Genomic DNA, 17473 nt, shown 5'->3' on the forward strand with positions numbered 1-17473 from the left:
TGTGAGACAAAAGTCAGCGTTGGGTTTTTTTGACTGCCAACCAAACGGCTGGGTTATCGATCAAAACACCCCATAGTGTTTCCTGTTGGCCCCTTCCTAGTATCGGTGAGTGGAAAATCAGCAGCCTGTTCTTTCACCTTCTGAGGTCTGTACGTTAATGCTCATATTGCCCCTTGGCTTAACTATTTTCCCTTTAGACCCATCCCTCTTTTTATTATGATCCACAATTTTGAGCCTGTGTAGTTTGAAAGGGGCACGAATAATTAAAATTCCTTTAAAACCAGTAGGGCCAGAATTCATAGCCCTCCTGAAATCTCTTAAATGTGCAAGGAGTCTCTTTCCCTGTGGAAAGCCCAAGAAACACGAATTTTATAAAAAAGAAACCTAGGCTGTAATAGGTGGTTTCCTAGTTCTCAGTGGTTACTGGATAGGAAGGCGGAATTTCAACAATTTCCACCCAACTTGCAGAAGAAAGGGCACACTGCAAACCCAGCATAATAAAACTTTATTTTGGTGTATATTAAGGAAACCTAAAATGCAAGTACTGTATACTTAACAAAAGAGAAAAATGTTCTAAAGAAGAGATGAAAATGCTACTGTGTACGTGTCTGCATTGAATTCCTTCAGGTCCAGTGGAGATCTAGTTACATGCACTAGAAAATTGCCAGTAATAAAAGATTCTAAGAATTAAAACTATACAATGCCCCCTCTGTGCCTGGGATCCCTAAGCAGAGAAGCGTTAACTTCTGTAGGCAATAATGCAGTATGACCGGGGATGGTATATTTAAAGCGTAGTAAGTATAAAGTTCAATTTTAAGTTTTTGAAACTATATCTAAGCAATTTGGATGCTTCGGTGCAAGGGATGCAGGAGTAGGAGAGCTAACTGGCTAGCAGAGGGGTGAGGGAAATTTCTTATGGAAATCAGAAATAACAAAACTTGTTCTAACAATTAATGAAACTAAGCTACACAAAAGTGCAGCACCATTAGCTGTCTGAGAAGGCTTCCAGATGGTGTTAGCTGAAGATGATCCTGCTGGTCATCTTTTCTGGTCACCTGCTGAAGCTTGGTGATGAAATAAAGGTGTAATCTGCTGGAATTGGGGGAGGTTGTTGATTCTTTGGATGTTTATTTGTAGCAAAGCTGACCCGTGGTGTTCAAATTACGCCGCTGTGTGTTCTTTCCTCTCTTCTTCAGCCCATTGCTCTCTCACTTACCCAGTAGCTGAAAGAGCAAACAATGTTTGTTTTAAATTCTTCTTCACATTTAATGCAGCGGTGCTGAGTTTCTGTTAATCTGGAATGGATTGGGCATTTTTTTTTTTTTGTTATTTTGACTACCTGACCTTCAGGATTCTTTTTCTGTCACGCTTTTCACATTTTGTTGACTTTTGGGATTCTCCCTTTATAGTTCTTGCTAATTTGGACATTTATCCAGACTTTGCGCTCTGCCACTCGAAACAACCAGCAGGAGATTTCTGGTAGAACCCGAGATGCTCGGGACTAGCCCAGTGCAAAGGCAGTTTGGGGATGAGGTGCAATTTGGGGGTTACATTCACTTATCCAGTGGAAAGGGGAACAGCTGAACTGATGTCACGCCTCGTGGGGTTACAGGAGGATGCAAAGCCAGCGGGTCACTTCTGGCACTCGCCTCCTGTGTCCCCAGGGACCAAGTGATGTGTTTCCTACCTCAGAAGAGGAACAGCTTGATAGTCATGATGGTGTTGAAGGCAATGCTTTTTGCCAGCAGGACTCTCAAACCCAAAACAGCCATGAACAGCATATTCACTTTCTCCATTCTGGAATCTGCTTTAAAAAGAAGGAGAAGGAGGAAGAGAGCGTGGTCTTGATATTATCTGCCCTCTCCCTCCTCCCCTTCCCCTCCCCCAAAAATAAAGAAGGAAAATCCGCACATCATATGTGGATGAGGGAAGCAGGAACAAAGGGAAAGATGACAGAGGAATGTATCCAGTGCAGGGAAGGAAGGAGACGTCTTCCCAGTGAGGAGTTTATTTCCCATTGCTATTTTATACCATGGAAATTTGTCAGCTATGTAGTGCGTTAACCTGAAATAGCAGGTTATTTTTCAATAAGTATTTCCAATTCTGGGATTTCTGCACCAGAGAAAGCAATTTTTCATGTTCTGGTATTGAGTGCAGCTTATTGCTTAAGAAGGATCCACAATTCAGACATTTCTGTAGAAAAGACGATGCATTTCCATGCATTGTTACGGAATCCCCAGTAAAGTAACCGTACTCCACTGTTCCTTTACGCAACTAACCTTTTGTAGAGGCATCTGTAACGTTGCAGGCATTAACTGTTTCAAATTCCTCGGTCTTGTCTTCTGTTGAATGATTGAGAGACACTATAAATTGCTTCCAAACTATATAAAACAAAAATTGCACAGAACATACCTATAGCTCTTGTCCCAGCAGTAGATAAGCAGTATTGGAGAATCAGATGGCAGGTCGTTAATTCTGAGATTAACTTGGAAGAGAAAAATTAGCTTTCTACATGTGACTGCAGAAAAAGAACCCCAGGATTGTTGAGTTTTATTTTCTCTCCCTTTTGAACTGAACTTTACCATAGGGAAAGAACAATTTAAAAAGCGAACAATTTAAAAATAACCAAAACAATTTAAAAATAACCAAAACATTTGGGGAAAAAAAATAACATGTCCTTTTTTATTTTGTGTTTGCATAAAAGTTATTTCAAGTTTTCTTCTACCAGGCATGTATACTTATGTCCCTTGAACTGTTTTGCCTTAGATAAAGGTCAACTTGCAAACATTAGAGGTCGGTTTTGTTTGGGTTTTTTCTTTTTGAGGGGGGAGGGGGGTTAGCATTTTTGTTTGTTTGTTTGTTTTCTGGGAAGAAAACTGCAGGTGCTCAAATAGTTGAATTAAGGTCATGTGTGCTAGGTGCTTTTGAGTATCTTGTCTTCACCTAATTAAGCGCCTGAACACCTTTCAGACTGTACTTACTTGTTCCTGACAGGTTCTCAAAGGGCAAGAAAAAGATCTTGGAAGATGCACCTCCCAGAATCACGTGGCATTTGGACCATAGCATCGTACCTGGCAGAATTATGCTGGCTGTGGTGTTGTCCCCCTTGTGCAGAACCTTGCAGGTAACCTCTGCATCCGATTCCACTCTAACTACCTTCATGGTACTGTACGTCCCCTCAGATGTGACCAGAGGTGTCTTCAGATCGTATACAACGTCACTCTTGGGCACATCAAGGCTGATGTTCTTGGGGTAGAAAGTCCTCGCCAAACAAGCTACATTCAGTTTGTTGTCACGTTGTTTGGGCTCCTTCGATTTAAGCGCAATGACTTCTGGGACAGATTCTTCTTGAATCTCTGAAAAAGAGGCATCATTCTGGGATGATTTTATTTTCTGCATACTTTTCTGAGAGCTAAATTGTCTGTTGTTCAGGTGCAGTCCATGTCTGCTCCCTGACTTCTGAGTGTCTTTCTGTCTTTATTTCTTCCTCCTATTTCCCAAAGAGCAGATCAAAGAGAGAAAGGGAGCGTAACAGTGGGATTTTCACTGCAGCTTCTAATCCCTTGCCATCCTAAACTTGCTTTTACCAGAACTCATCTATGTGTGTGTGTATATATATACACACATATCTATATACACATAGATATGAATTCCATTAAGGGAATGACCTTGAAATGAGGAAGGCAACTTTTAAGAATACAGCACAAATGATCATACCTGTTTTGAATTCATAACAATTTAGATACTAAAATGAACATTTACTTCAAGGGTAGCCTGATATGCTTGTAACAGGATACATACTGAAAGATCCTTTTTTTAATTACCAAAAAATCCTTCACCTGATGAGGCTAAAAGGCTTACCCATAGCACACAGGGAGAAAAGGCAGTTTGTTACTCCAGTCTACAATGCTGTTCCAATGTGTGGGGTGACTTGCGGATACAAAATAACATGGCTAAAATGGAAGATGAGGTTAAAACTTTCATTAACAAATGTTCGGTTCCAAGGGGGGGCGGTTCTTTCCAAATTCTGTTCTCTGAAAGTTTCTGTAGTATTTCTACGTGGAACACGACCCAGGCATATAAACCTCTCTTTAAGTTAACAAGTTAATGGTGTTATGTGAGCTCTGGAGAGGCTTCCAAGTCACGAGACCACCTCACTGCATAATGCGGAGCCATCCGAAAGACACTGGGGTGTCTGACAGAGGAATTTGATGCCATTCCAAATAGACCATTTATTCCGTCTTCTCTCCAGCTGTCCCTTCAGAAAGAAACAGGTCTCTTGTAGATTCTTAGACCATCTATATACTGGGGGGCATGGAGGGGGCGGGGAGCAGTTCTATTTGTATTGCACACAAAAAGAAGTTAATATACTTATGCAAACAATCATATTTCTTTTTTCCTCTAAATCTTAAAAAAATCACAGAGTTGGCTACGTATTCCATCCTCTTGTGGATCTTGGCTTCCTCCAATGAGAGTTATACAGGGAATGAACCAAATAATTCCTCAGCTATTCTCTTACTGGATTCACAGGAGGAGATGTCTCAGAAACTGTACGGTGATTAAAGGGTGTTTTCTGTGTCTTTTGTGCTTGGTGATTCTCAGGAGGCCCAGCTCCTGCCGTGTCTTTAGTTGTTTTAATTCTTTTTGAATATCTTCCATGGAAATGAAAAAATAACATTAAAAAGGGTCAGGATACCAGCATTCTGTAAACCTGGAAAATCTATTCTTGTCATTGGAGGAACCAGTTTCTACTGTTTGGGGAAAGATTTTTTCCCTCTTTCCTGAAGAACAGGAGTCGTGACACAGCAATTACTGGTATAACAGATCTGAAATTTAGTTTGTTTTTAAAAGCATGCAAGATGTTTTCTGTGGAGAAACTGCTGTGTTTGTCTGGAAAGGCAATACCATTACTTAGAATTTCACCCTCCAGCATCTTTTGTTGATTGACTGTTCATGGTAGAATACCTTTTGTACCGATAACTGGCAAGTTTATATTACTTCTGCAAATGATGTTTTGCAAAATAACGTCTTTGGATTCTCTGCTCCCGCAGGAACTGGAGCTGCATTCATCTACCCCAAGATGGGCATGTATGATGCCCTAAAGATTTCAAGGCAGCTGTAGAGCTGTATGGGGCTTGCAGATGTGAGCTAATACCTGAGAGACTCCCGTGCCCATCCAGGGAGCGCGTGTGTTCAGGTGGTGGTGTGCAACTGAATGTTTTAGGACAATAAAAATCAACAATCTCACCCATTGCCCCAGCTTTCACGCTGTCACACAAAAGCTGGGGAAGATGGTCCACCCTTATAAAGACCACATCCAGAAGAGCGCCTTTTCTAAACATTAAAGGCTTGCTCACATTTCAAGCAGTTGCTGCAAAAACTAACGTGCCTTGTCTTTCCGTGGGAACTGCTTCCTCCGGCAGCTCTTTACGTCTCTTTTTTTTTCCTTTCCACACGCCTTAGTGTCACACAAAAGAAAGCAAGCAACTGCTTTCACCTCATGCTGAAGCTGGGCTAGGACATCATCTCCACTGGGTGTAAACAACAATATTAAATTTAGCGCTGTGGCTATGGCAGGCAGTGGGGGTTGGCAGAGAAGGGCTGATGCACATGGCTGGGAGACTGTCTCTGTTGTTCCTGAAAAGCTTTGTTAACTAAATATGAGCTAAGGACTCAAACACCTGGTTGGACAATGCCTGTTCGGGAGATCCGAGGCAGCAGAAGTTTCTCATTATGCTGTTCACATCGCACGACCCCTCTGTCCACCCCACCACAGACTTAAGAAATACATTAGTAGTAAAAGTAGTGGAACTTACTTGGCTCAACTGAGAAAGCGATCCCAGTTCCAAATACGAGCTTGTCTGTTGCCACACCGTTGGCACACCGTCAAATAAACCCACTTTCCTCACCAACCTCTAAAGGTGTGTAGCATCAGGGAATAAAACGCCAGCAGCTTGTCCAAAGGATCCATACATGGACTGCCATGAAAGTGCTCCAAAGTCACCGTTGTTTCCAAAATTGTGGGGGGTGAAAACAATAATTTCAGAGTAGAGTGATTTCAAACAGCTTGATCCAGGCCAAAGCTTTTAAAACTCTTTTCTATTAGCGCACTAAACAATATAGCTCCAGAATAAATGCACATAAGAATTCTGCAGTTCTCTTCTTCAACACCTTCCCTTTTTCCTTTCTTCCTCAAAATGTATGGTTCCTTGTGCCCTCATAGGTTTTTGTATGAGACCTTACAGCGTTTGAGTCACTGGGCTACTCCAAGTTCTCAACACAGTGATAAACTTAGTTACAAAAAGCGCCTCTTCCTTCCCTTTTTCCTGTACGGTATTTCGTATGAGACAGGTAGTTGCATACCCTATATGCCACGTGAAAAAATCACAGAAAGTTTAAAATAAAGACCTGAAGCTGGGCCAAAAGAGAGGATTTGAACCTGCTTGGGACCTGTAGGACAATAATGAAGGATTATAATGTTGCTCTGGGAAGGCTCAGAATTTAGTCTAATGAAAAACCAAAAGTTCTTTGAGTATTATTCTACAGCAATTAGTGAAACTCTTCAGAGTTGCAGAAGTGTTCTGTTTGGTTGGTTTTCTTTTTCACTTTGAACTATTTTTGTTCCCCAGGAAGAAGAGGAATACTCTCAATCTGGGATTTTAGAGTTGTTGTCTTTCTGGATGGGCCAGTGCTGAGGGCCATTTGGTGCCTTAGGAAGTCTTTACCATGCTTTTGGCATCTTTAAAAGTGAAAAGGAAATGATTGGTCTTTATTAGGTAAAGATACATTGGTAAATGGGATGGATTATTAAATAAGGATTTTGCTCTGTATTGTGCAAAGCAATCGATCAAATCCTTCATGATGGACAAATTCTCATTTCCTCATGCCACCTGCACCTAAAGACTTGTGTGAAGCACCATATGCAGGTGAAGATAAATTTTGTTTGAATGTGCGTAGGGGTCGTGGTTTAGCCTCAGACGGCAACAAAGAGCTGTCGGAGGATGTCGGAGTGGGAGACGGACCCGGAGTAACGATGGAATCTCAATATGAGTATGATCGTTCTCCCTTTATTCAAGTTTTCACAGAGTATATATAGACAGGCAATAAGAGCACGCGCTAGCGGCAGCTATATGATTGGCTTACAGTCTCTGTTCACGCGCTGTCCATGCAGTTCATTCACAGATCAGGTTGGTTACAAGAATTCACATAGTAAATTGCTTAGTCATTAGCACAACATGTTTTCTACCTTCTCAGTCCCCGTTTTTCCCATGTACTAATTCCATCTTCTACCACCTGTTTTGCTCTTAATCTAATCTCTCATAGTAGGGAGGCTGGCTCACGTGATCATTTTCTCTCAGACACATTCCTACAATCCCCCCTTTTTCTTCTTGAGCCAGCCAGACCTTATGCATGGCATTTTCTATCATGTCAGTCACTTTGCGGAGAACACACGAGGCTACCATAATCAATAATAATATAACCAACAGTAGCATGAGCCCTTGTTTTAGTAAGTCTGATAACCATCCCGTTATACCCCATGAGCTTAACCAATCGAAACCCTTTTTAACCGCTTTTAATTTGGACATGTTATCCTTGTTGTGACGCTCTTAGCAGGTTATATACTAAACACAATTAAAAACAGAATCAAAAAGAACCCTGCTGAGGCAATAAATACCCAGATTCCTAAATTTAGCCCAGAAAGCCAATTTCTTTGGATTTACCCACGAGAAATCCTTTTGTAATATTTCAAATACATTGCGGTTGCTGACAGCACGAGCGACCCTGGAAAAACAATCGTGGTAACATTTCAATCATCATAGTTACTGGTTTTGAAAAGGTATGTGGCAAAAATACCCACTCTAACGCAGTCAGGCTCTTTGCGAGTGCATCATCCCACTGTCCTATCAGGGCATAAAGTTGAAATTCTTGTAGGAAGGTGTTCAATGCGTCTTGCAGCAGTAGTAGACTATATCTTATCTTGCAACATGCTGTAATGCCTTCAGAGCTGTTGGGGTTAATGAACATAGAACTCGGGGGGGGGGGGGGGGGGCGGGGGCAGACACAGTGCTTCAGGGCATCCCCTGTACCTTCAAAGTGCGCTCATGTCTCTCTCCCCCTCTCTGACCTAAGACAGCCTCCTTATATCCTGCACTGGATTGAGTGGAGAAGTACAGGCTAGAGTCGCTGCATGCATGGCCAGTGCACGCAGCGAGTCCCACCAGACTCTCCTGCGCTGGATCGAGTAGAAAAGTACAGGCTAGAGTCACTGCACACGTGGCCAGCGTACACAGCGAGTCTCACCAAACTCATGATCCAGCTTTGCTGACAGCGGCTGTCTGATACGTGTCTACATTGTTGTAATCCCTTCTTGTTATCTTCTTCTGTGAAGGTCGGGTTCTCATGGATACACACATAGTTTTCAGAGCAACATATTCTACAACTCGTACAAGGGTACGACGCAAAGCGGCATTTACAGCTGATCATATAATGCTTATTAAACGCGGCAAACAGCATACTAAACATAACAGACAAATTCCTTCCACACAGCCGATGAGTACAATTTGCTTCAACCAACCCCATCCCCAAGTCCATCCAGCAAAGAGATTTCACCCCGTGGTCTCCACAAGTTGCTGGTTCAGTCGGTGCAGTTCCTGCAGCTGGGCATGGATGGATTTGGAGTGGTCACTTAGATTCATACAATACAATCCTTTAAAATCTTGACAACCATGTCTGTGAGCTGAAAGCAAAAACCAGTAGCAGTTCTGTTTTGCAACATCGCATATTGAATACTATCTACATCTAGCAATAACTCAGAAATAGCGGTACTAGTAGCATTGTTAAACTTATCCTTGGCAGCAAGAGAGTCCTTGTTATCAAGAATCCTTGGCAGCAAAAAAGTCCTTGTTAGCAAGAGAGCATGCGGACTCCCTGTTCTTGCTGGTACTGTGCTTTGATCTTCTTCCACAACAGGCCAAGATTCTCAAACAGCTAGATAAGGTGTCTGTGAGTCCATTACAGGCTTATGTCATCCAAATGTTTTTCTTGCAAGCACCTGAGACTGAATAACAATTGGTGTGATATATGTGTTTTCCAGCACCCAGGTGCGAGTCCCTTGCGTGTATTTACAGTCCTCCTCGCCGATTTTCCATTGCTTTCCCATATTCCACCCCCTTGCTCAGGAGACCGCTTCTGCTGGGTTCATTTTAGTCTCGCAGGGTATAACACAGAGCAATCTACTAAGGCATGCAATAACATATACACATATAGGAAAAAAACCAAAAAACATATCTCTATGGTACTGCTTTGAATCAGGTGTCCTATTTCTCTTTTTCTGATGCTTTCCTGTAATGCTTATGGCATACTTTTGTGCTAACGTGGCACATTTCCCATCTAATTGTTCCTGTTTGGTTTCTTTTTTTTTTTTTTTTTTTTTTTTTTTTTTTTTTTTTTCCATCACTTACGACTGACATAAAAGTCTGCCTTTGCAACAAGAGCTCAGTTTCTCATTTTTCCTTAAGTTTCTCATTTTCATACAGAGCATCCTATAGATTTTGGCTCAACTCCTTTTCACAATCAACCATGACCTTATAGACAAACAAACAACCAGCGATACGCCCTGCACGGACGAGCCGTTCCCGAGACCGTAAACGTGTCGGCTCATGAAAACTCCCCCAATATTTCAGGACTTCCATCGGTTCTACAGCCCATCCTGGTGTATCTACTTGGGGCGCGCTCGCCTTACGTCTAAACACTGTGTATATACAAACTTCTTCACTTGACGGAGTGTCAGCCCTAGATGCATACGAGAACAGTACCACACCGGGCAGAACACCTGCTCAAGTGGAGTCACCTAACGACACTGCACACAACAAAAATCAAACAGTAGCACACATGCTGATCAGCAGGTATAAGCCGGCGCCCACACACACTTACACAGCAGACATAAAAAACCAGCACTTTTATCTCAGGGGGACGACTGGGGAGGGGAGGGGGTGAGGTGGGCAATGTCAGGAGCAAACAGCTCCGGCTCTGTCCTTCTCTGCTGACATTCTGCCTCCTCCATCGGCCTCAGGTGGAGCAGAGGGGATCAGCAGGGGATTGTCCCAGACCTTCGGACCTGGCCTGTTCGATCCCCCTCCCGTGGGTTGTAACGCTGCAAAAGCCCCGGCTGCCGTGGCTCGCTCCGCCTTCATATCTTGTAAGGTCGATAACACCAACCACCATGTCGTCGCTAACGGTGATGCCTCTTTGTCTTCTTTACTTATCACTTCCCACAGTTTATTCCCAACAGCCTCCCATATTTCTGGTTTAAAAGCTGTCTGGGGCTCTGGTGCAAATCCGTTCTCTCTGCACCAGGTTAACAACCTTTGGAGCATACGCTCATCGTATTTCACCCCTCTCTTAGAGAGGATATGCAGGAGAAGTCTTAATATAGCCCCTTCTTCTTTTGTTACTTGTTGTCCCATCTCCTGCCCCGGCTTAATCAGTTTGAGCAACAGTTTCGCTGGTGTTTCAATCCCTCTCTTAGAGAGGATCCCAGCGAGTAGCGTGGCCGCAGCTTCTGTTTCCATAGCTGCGCCTGGGAGGTGAGGAGCGACCTCACGCCGTTGTCTGCTCCCGCTGATGCGCCCAAGCAGCACGTCTCCCAGCCGAAGTTTCCCACTCCCCTCCTCTAGCTGCTTACCGCAGTCTCGGAGAACTCAGTCGCGCTGAACCATCCTCTGCTACCAGATGTCGGAGGATGTCGGAGTGGGAGACGGACCCGGAGTAACGATGGAATCTCAATATGAGTATGATCGTTCTCCCTTTATTCAAGTTTTCACAGAGTATATATAGACAGGCAATAAGAGCACGCGCTAGCGGCAGCTATATGATTGGCTTACAGTCTCTGTTCACGCGCTGTCCATGCAGTTCATTCACAGATCAGGTTGGTTACAAGAATTCACATAGTAAATTGCTTAGTCATTAGCACAACATGTTTTCTACCTTCTCAGTCCCCGTTTTTCCCATGTACTAATTCCATCTTCTACCACCTGTTTTGCTCTTAATCTAATCTCTCATAGTAGGGAGGCTGGCTCACGTGATCATTTTCTCTCAGACACATTCCTACAAAGAGCCATGCGGTCGTCACTCTAACTGCTGTCAAACTGGAAGAGGGCAGGAAGGAAGAGAAATTTATTAACATCCTGGAAAAAAAAAGAAAAAAATTACGTGTGCAGGAAGATGATAAGGCAGTTGTGAGCTGTTGTAGGATTGATCTACCCAAGTGAAAGGGACAGCAAGGGGAAAGGGTGCAAAACTGTCTGAACTAACAGTTCATGAGTATTGAAAGTTGGCAGTGAGGGTTAGCAAACATACACAAAAAAGGAGACGGGAGGGAGATCTCTGGCTGCTGACCATGGCATAAAGAGGCCTGGGAATGACCCAAGCGTGGATGGGCCCTGCTTTCTTCCCTGAAGCTATTAGTTGCCTGGGTGATTTCAGACAAGTACTAAGGCCTCTAAGGCCTTAGTAAAGAGTTAGCAGGAGTTTAGTCTCCTTAGACCCTGCAGTGCCCATCTCCCACAGTAATCTGTAGACCATGAAGGTGTTTAAGAATGAATGCATTAACTTAGATTTCCCATGACAGTGAGGTAAGTGGGTATTGTCAGAAACTCAGAAATTGTTCCTCAAAGTGGACCTTGAGGAGAAAATTAATGGGAAGAAACTGCAGCTGTTATGGGCAAAGACAAGGAGAACATGATCTAGGCTGTAGAAAAAAATATGAACCATGCAGTTCATAGAATCATGGAATGGTTTGGCTTGGAAGGGACCTTAAAGCTCGTCCAATGCCACCCCCTGCCATGGGCAGGGACATCTCCCACCAGACCAGGTTGCTCCAAGCCCCATCCATCCTGGCCTTGAACACCTCCCGGGATGGGGCAGCCACAGCTTCTCTGGGCAACCTGGGCCAGGGGCTCACCACCCTCACAGCAAACAATTTCTTCCTCACATCTCATCTAAATCTCCCCTCTTGCAGTGTAAAACCGTTCCCCCTCGTCCCATGGCTCCCCTCCCTGATCCAGAGTCCCTCCCCAGCTTTCCTGGAGCCCCTTTAGGGCTCTGGGGTTCTGGGGTCTTTAGGGACTGGAAGGGGCTCTGAGGTCTCCCCAGAGACCATCTGAATGTTGTGGAGAGAGAGTCATGCCGCAAGTGCAACTGACTGACCTAGTTCGTCTGTCTAAAATACCTTAGGAAGCGACAAATTTCTTCGTAGAACCACTTGGTACTCTGTAATGGATACAAAAGGGACACAATGAGTAACTTAGAAACTTCTAAACTGTGGCATGTAAAAACCTGTCTACTGAGCTGGTGTTGATAATTACACGTTCAAAATTAAATAGTCTTGAACCCAATGTTCATGTTGAGTGCAAGAAAAACTGGCATGGCATGTGGTGATTGTCCCATAGCTTGAATCACAATCAGCATCAAATGTGTTCTTCAGGATGCAGTTGTCTGTGGGAAGAAGACATTGTGAGGAATCAGGGTGTGTTGCACCTTCAGGCTTTTCAGGAAGTCAGTTTGTGTTGGGGGGTTCAGTCCCCTTCAACCACTGTGATGCCTACTCCACACGGTGATGAACAGTTGTACAAGAACATCTGTGTTTTCATTTCAGTGTCAGGTGACCCCCCTTCTTTGATGTCTTTTGAATGCTGCATTTTGTCTTCCTCTGCTCCTTTGTTGCTGGTTAATCAAACCACACAGCAATTGTCGTAAATTAAAAATAGCATTGCTAGCATCACCTGCTTGGTAGAGTAAGGTAATAATAAAGCTTTCTTACTGAAACATTGCCCGTACCCAGTGACACTGAATATGGATCAATTTGGATTGTAAGAGGACTTTTAACTCAAATTACTTGATTCCAGATGTATTTTTAATAAACTTCTGGAAGCCATCTGATCCAACCCCCTCACTCAAGCAGGGCCACCTAGAGCCAGTTGCCGAGGACCATGTCCAGGTGGCTTTTGAGTATCTCCAAGGAGGGAGGCTCCACAGCCTTTCTGGGCAACCTGTGCCAGTGCTTGGTTACCCTCACAGTAAAAAAGTGTTTCCTTAAGTTCAGAGGGATCTTCCTGTGTTTCTGTTTGTGGCCTCTGGTCCTGTCACTGGAGACGATTGGAAAGACCCTGGCTCTGTCCTCTTTACGCTTGCCCTCCAGGTATTTATGTATTGATAAGGTCACCCCTGAGCCTTCTCCTCTTCAGGATGAACAGTCCCAGCTCTCTTAGCCTTTCCGTACAGGAGAGATGCTGCAATCCCGTAATCATCTTTGTGTCCCTTTGCTGGAGTCTCTCCAGTATGTCCATGTCTCTCTTCTACTGGGGAGCCCAGAACTGGACACAGCTCTCCAGGTGTGGTCCCACCGGTGCTGAGCAGAGGGGAAAGACCCCCCTCCCTTGACCTCCTGGGAATGCTTTGCCTAATGCAGCCCAGGATGCCATTTGCCTTCTTTGACTTCTTCATTCCTCTTCTCCACCACCTCTGTGCCCTCAGAGGCACCTCCGTCTCCTGATGGTCCCTTGCTTGCAGGCTCCTCTCACCCAAAAAGCCCCATCAGCCCCAAAGCCTTTCCCCTTGTGCAGTGAGGTTTCAGCCGTGCTGCTGCACACTGGTGCTGCTCAGGCTCCCCCCAGGTCCAGCATGTGACGAAGCACCCATCCACCCCGCCATGCCCAGAGCTGGGAGGGCACCCACCCTCCAGGGGTGCAGCCCCCTTCTTTGCAGGTAGATTTGGGCGGCACAGAGAAGGAGCCATGTGCTCTCTTGCGGCCCCTACCCTGGCTCCACAGCATCTCTGCCCAGAGAGATGCCCTGAGGTCGTCCCTCTGCCCAACTTCTCCTGGGACTGAAGGAGCACCAGGGTAGCTGTGAGGAAGAGGAGGTGATGGTAGCTTGTGAGGAAGTCAGTGAATGCAGGTGTGTGAAGGGTTGGGGGACTGACCCGCCCATGGGACTTATTCACACGCGGAATTTTATTTCTAACTAACTGCCATTATAAATGTCGAATTTTACTGCAAATTCAGTTGCCCATGGGTAGATTTGGAGTTCCAACATCTGTTAACCCCAAACCTCGTTGGTGTTTCCCAGAGCAAGCACAGGCAGCTGCCATTTCGAGAAAGGGCCCTGTCACCACCGCCCTTTTTGTGCTGCCTCTCCCTCCGTCAGCGTCACTGTGTGCTGCCTGGCGCAGAAGTAGGTGGCTGTGTCTGAGGCTCTCAGAGCACCCAGCCGCAGGGAGACCTTGCCTTTGTCTTTATCTGCAGAGATGGTGACTCGGCCTTGGAAGGCTGGGGCGTAGCCTGTGTTATTCCCAAAAGGATAGATCCAGCCTAAAAACTGCAGCTCCCCTCCTGGGGCCTGTCGGACACAATTCCAGTCGTATCGAGGGCTATACAGAGGTGTTCCCGTTACAGTACAGGTGAGCGGGAGTGATCCGGAGACCCTCCCCTCCTTGGGACCAGACGCCACCATCTTTATGGGGGAAAGGGTACCTGGAAAGACACGGGGCAGGTGTGAGATTTGAGTGTTTATGAGAAAGTTCATGGGTGCAGTAGTCCATCCCGGGGCTGTAGGGTGCACAAAACCAGAACTTTGGCCTTTAGTTCCAGGAGTTATCCCTGGAGGCAGTGGCACCGCGGACCCATATTTCTTTGTACTGCCCAAAGGACACCCAGGAGAATCTGGGTAACTGCTTGTAAACATGCCATATCTTTAAATATGAATCCAGAAGTTTTGCAGAAAGAGAGCATGGAGTCCCCAGCCCTTCCCAGTCTTCCTGGTCCCTTCGCCAGCTATGCCTGGACTCACACCCCCATGCACAGAGAGGGCAGAGAACAGGCCGGGCATGGACACATGGAGAGCTGCTTTGTCAGTTGCACGTGAGCCCCAGAGGGACAAGAGGTTCTTAAACCTCCCTAGAAAATCCCAAGGCTGCTCAGAGTGGGACTTTGCGCAGCAGTTAGTGACTTCGACTAGGAATATCTTCCCCTTGCTCCACGCTCAGAAAAATCTCTGAAAACTTCCTGCAGCTGCACTGCATCAGCATCCCACCCCTCCTGACAAGGGAAGATGATTTCCGTGTGAGGATTCATCTTATGTAGTAGCATTTAGAGTTGGGCAGTAGCGAGCCGAGGTGTACAGGGGCAGCCTCAGCCTACTCAGTGCCAGTCTCTTTCCTCGTCCCTCACGGCTCTTACCTCCCAGCAGTGCCGTGCAGGACAAGGTCAGGAGTCAAGGACCCATCCTCTACGGGATCGTGGCCTTCTGTTCTGGGGCAGGGATAAGAGAAACTAAACCCCAAAGGGACACAGAGAGGAGCAGAGCCCAACTCTTGACTCCCAGCTGGGAGAGGCAAGACCTGAGCTGGGCAGACAGAGCCTGTGACCCTTCTGGCCCCACCACACACCCCCCAGAAACACTGGGAACACCAGCCCAGGGGACAGACCAGTCCCAGCCACTGCATGGGTAGAGGTGGGCTGAGCATGCTGGGCTCATCTTTGGTGCTCATCTGCACCCTTTGTGGGACTATGGTCCAAGTGTGCCCTGCAGCTCTGCAGGAGCACGAGTCAGAGCTGGGACTCCCCTGGGCCCTGCTGGGCTCTTCCAGCCTGGGCTCAGCAGAACGAGAGGCATCCCCTGCTTCACTCCCTTTTCCCCAGCAGTACCCCTCCTCTTCCTCCTCTTGCATCCACAGGAGTGTTTAGCTCTCTTTCCATCGTCTTTCCTGCGGTGCTTCACAATGGCCCTTGTGTAGGGGAGATCAGTGCCCTGGGGTGGAAACTGGAGGGGCTGGAGGTGGAGCGCAGACAGGAGCTCACTGGACCTGATAGTCCCAGGGTGAGCAGAGACCCAGGGAGGATCTTGCCTGGTCCCTGCCTGGCTCCTGCAAGCTGTGCTAAGTCACCACATGCAGAAGTAGTTGGTAGGGTTCTGAGGATGCAGGATGTGCAAGACCATAGATCTGCCCTGGGAGGTGCTCCTAGAGGTGGTAGCTTGCCTGTCCATGGCAGCCCCATATTGCGATGTGGAAGCACTGTGGTTGATGTAGGAGGCAGACTTGGTGCCTCCACACAAGGCATCTGTTGGTACAAGTGAAACCCAAAGGTCAGAGCCCTGGCAGGAGAGACACATTGAGCGGCTGGGTGCTGTCAGCCCCTCTCCACCTACCACCAGCCACACCTGAGGGCTCACATCTGCCAAGACACACGGCCACCATCACAGCAACAAGAGGATAGGTGCAAGGTGCCCAGAGGCTCCCTATCGCTTCCACCTGTTGTGCCCCTCACTCAGGGTTGCTCCCCACCACTGACAGACTGTCCATTCAGCCAGGGCATGGTGTTTGGCAGGGGGGGAGGAGAATGCTGGGGGGCTACAACCTGCTCCTATCCCTTTTATGGACGGAAGTTAAACCTTCAAAGCTGTCCCTGTTCCCCCACACAACCTTTCTCTCTCCATGAGCTGGATACCTCAACGTGTGGATAAGTGAGATGTGACAGAGCAGGAATGTGTGGGATAGGCATTACAGTGGGGAATGGAAATACCCAGGCACAGAAATGGCCCTGTGCTCCTGGGACCCCTCTTGGGACCTGCCTTACCTCCTACAGTTGCTGCCAAGAGGAGACATGACAGCCCCAGGACCATCCTGCCCCTGCTCCTTCTTCTCCAGCCAGAGCCAAGCCCAGAGCCAGCCTGGCTCCTCCCATTCCCACCCACATCAGGACAGTGCAGGGCTGAGCAATGCTCTGGGGATCTGGAGAGAGGGGTCAAGATAGCGTGGGAGGACAGAATTCAGATCTGCCTAGGTCAGGAAGAGCCAGATGGGGTTCCCATTCCTTCCAGCCCCGGGGCTGGTGACCATCTCTTCTATGCCTGGCAGTGGGGTACTGCAGGGCTATGTCAGATTTCCATCCTTCTATCAGTCCTCCAACCTCCACACATCCTATGGGAGGGCAGGAACTATACAGGTCCCTGGTGGAGGAAAAAAAAAAACCCACGTCCATGTTCTCTTCCCAGGAAAGGGGGGTGCTCACCTTTAAGGGCTGCAGCAAAGGTGATGACCAGCATCCAGAGGAGCATTGCAGGCTTCCCCAGAGGAATTTGCATGGTGCACCGTGAAGTGGGAAAGTAAAATTATGGGGCTGAGAAGGGCTCAGACCTTCCTCTGAGTCAGCAAAGAAAAGCCCTGTCCTTCCAGCGCTGAAGGCCCAGACTTCCTCGCCACTCCAAGCAGATTTGCAGCCTTTTCTGAGCAACACCTTTGCAGTTGCAGGTACTTCATACATGGGGGAGTCGGATCTGTTCGTCACTGCTGGCCTGGGTGGGGACAGGAAACCACATTCATTTTTTCGTACTGCTCAGCCCGCACAGGAAACACAGGGACCTCTCGTCTCCCCAGGGCCCCTCATACCGGTGCCTCTGAACCTCCTGGCAGATG

The 17473-nt window shown here is 46.7% G+C and overlaps 1 pseudogene; it reads right to left on the minus strand.

Annotated features, from left to right (window-relative positions):
• Positions 1-488: 488 nt before the first annotated feature.
• LOC141748266 (uncharacterized) lies at positions 489-17168 on the minus strand (annotated as a pseudogene).
• Between the last annotated feature and the right edge of the window lie 305 nt (positions 17169-17473).

The sequence above is a fragment of the Larus michahellis genome, chromosome 9 (assembly GCF_964199755.1).
Source record: "Larus michahellis chromosome 9, bLarMic1.1, whole genome shotgun sequence".
Taxonomy (NCBI): domain Eukaryota; kingdom Metazoa; phylum Chordata; class Aves; order Charadriiformes; family Laridae; genus Larus; species Larus michahellis.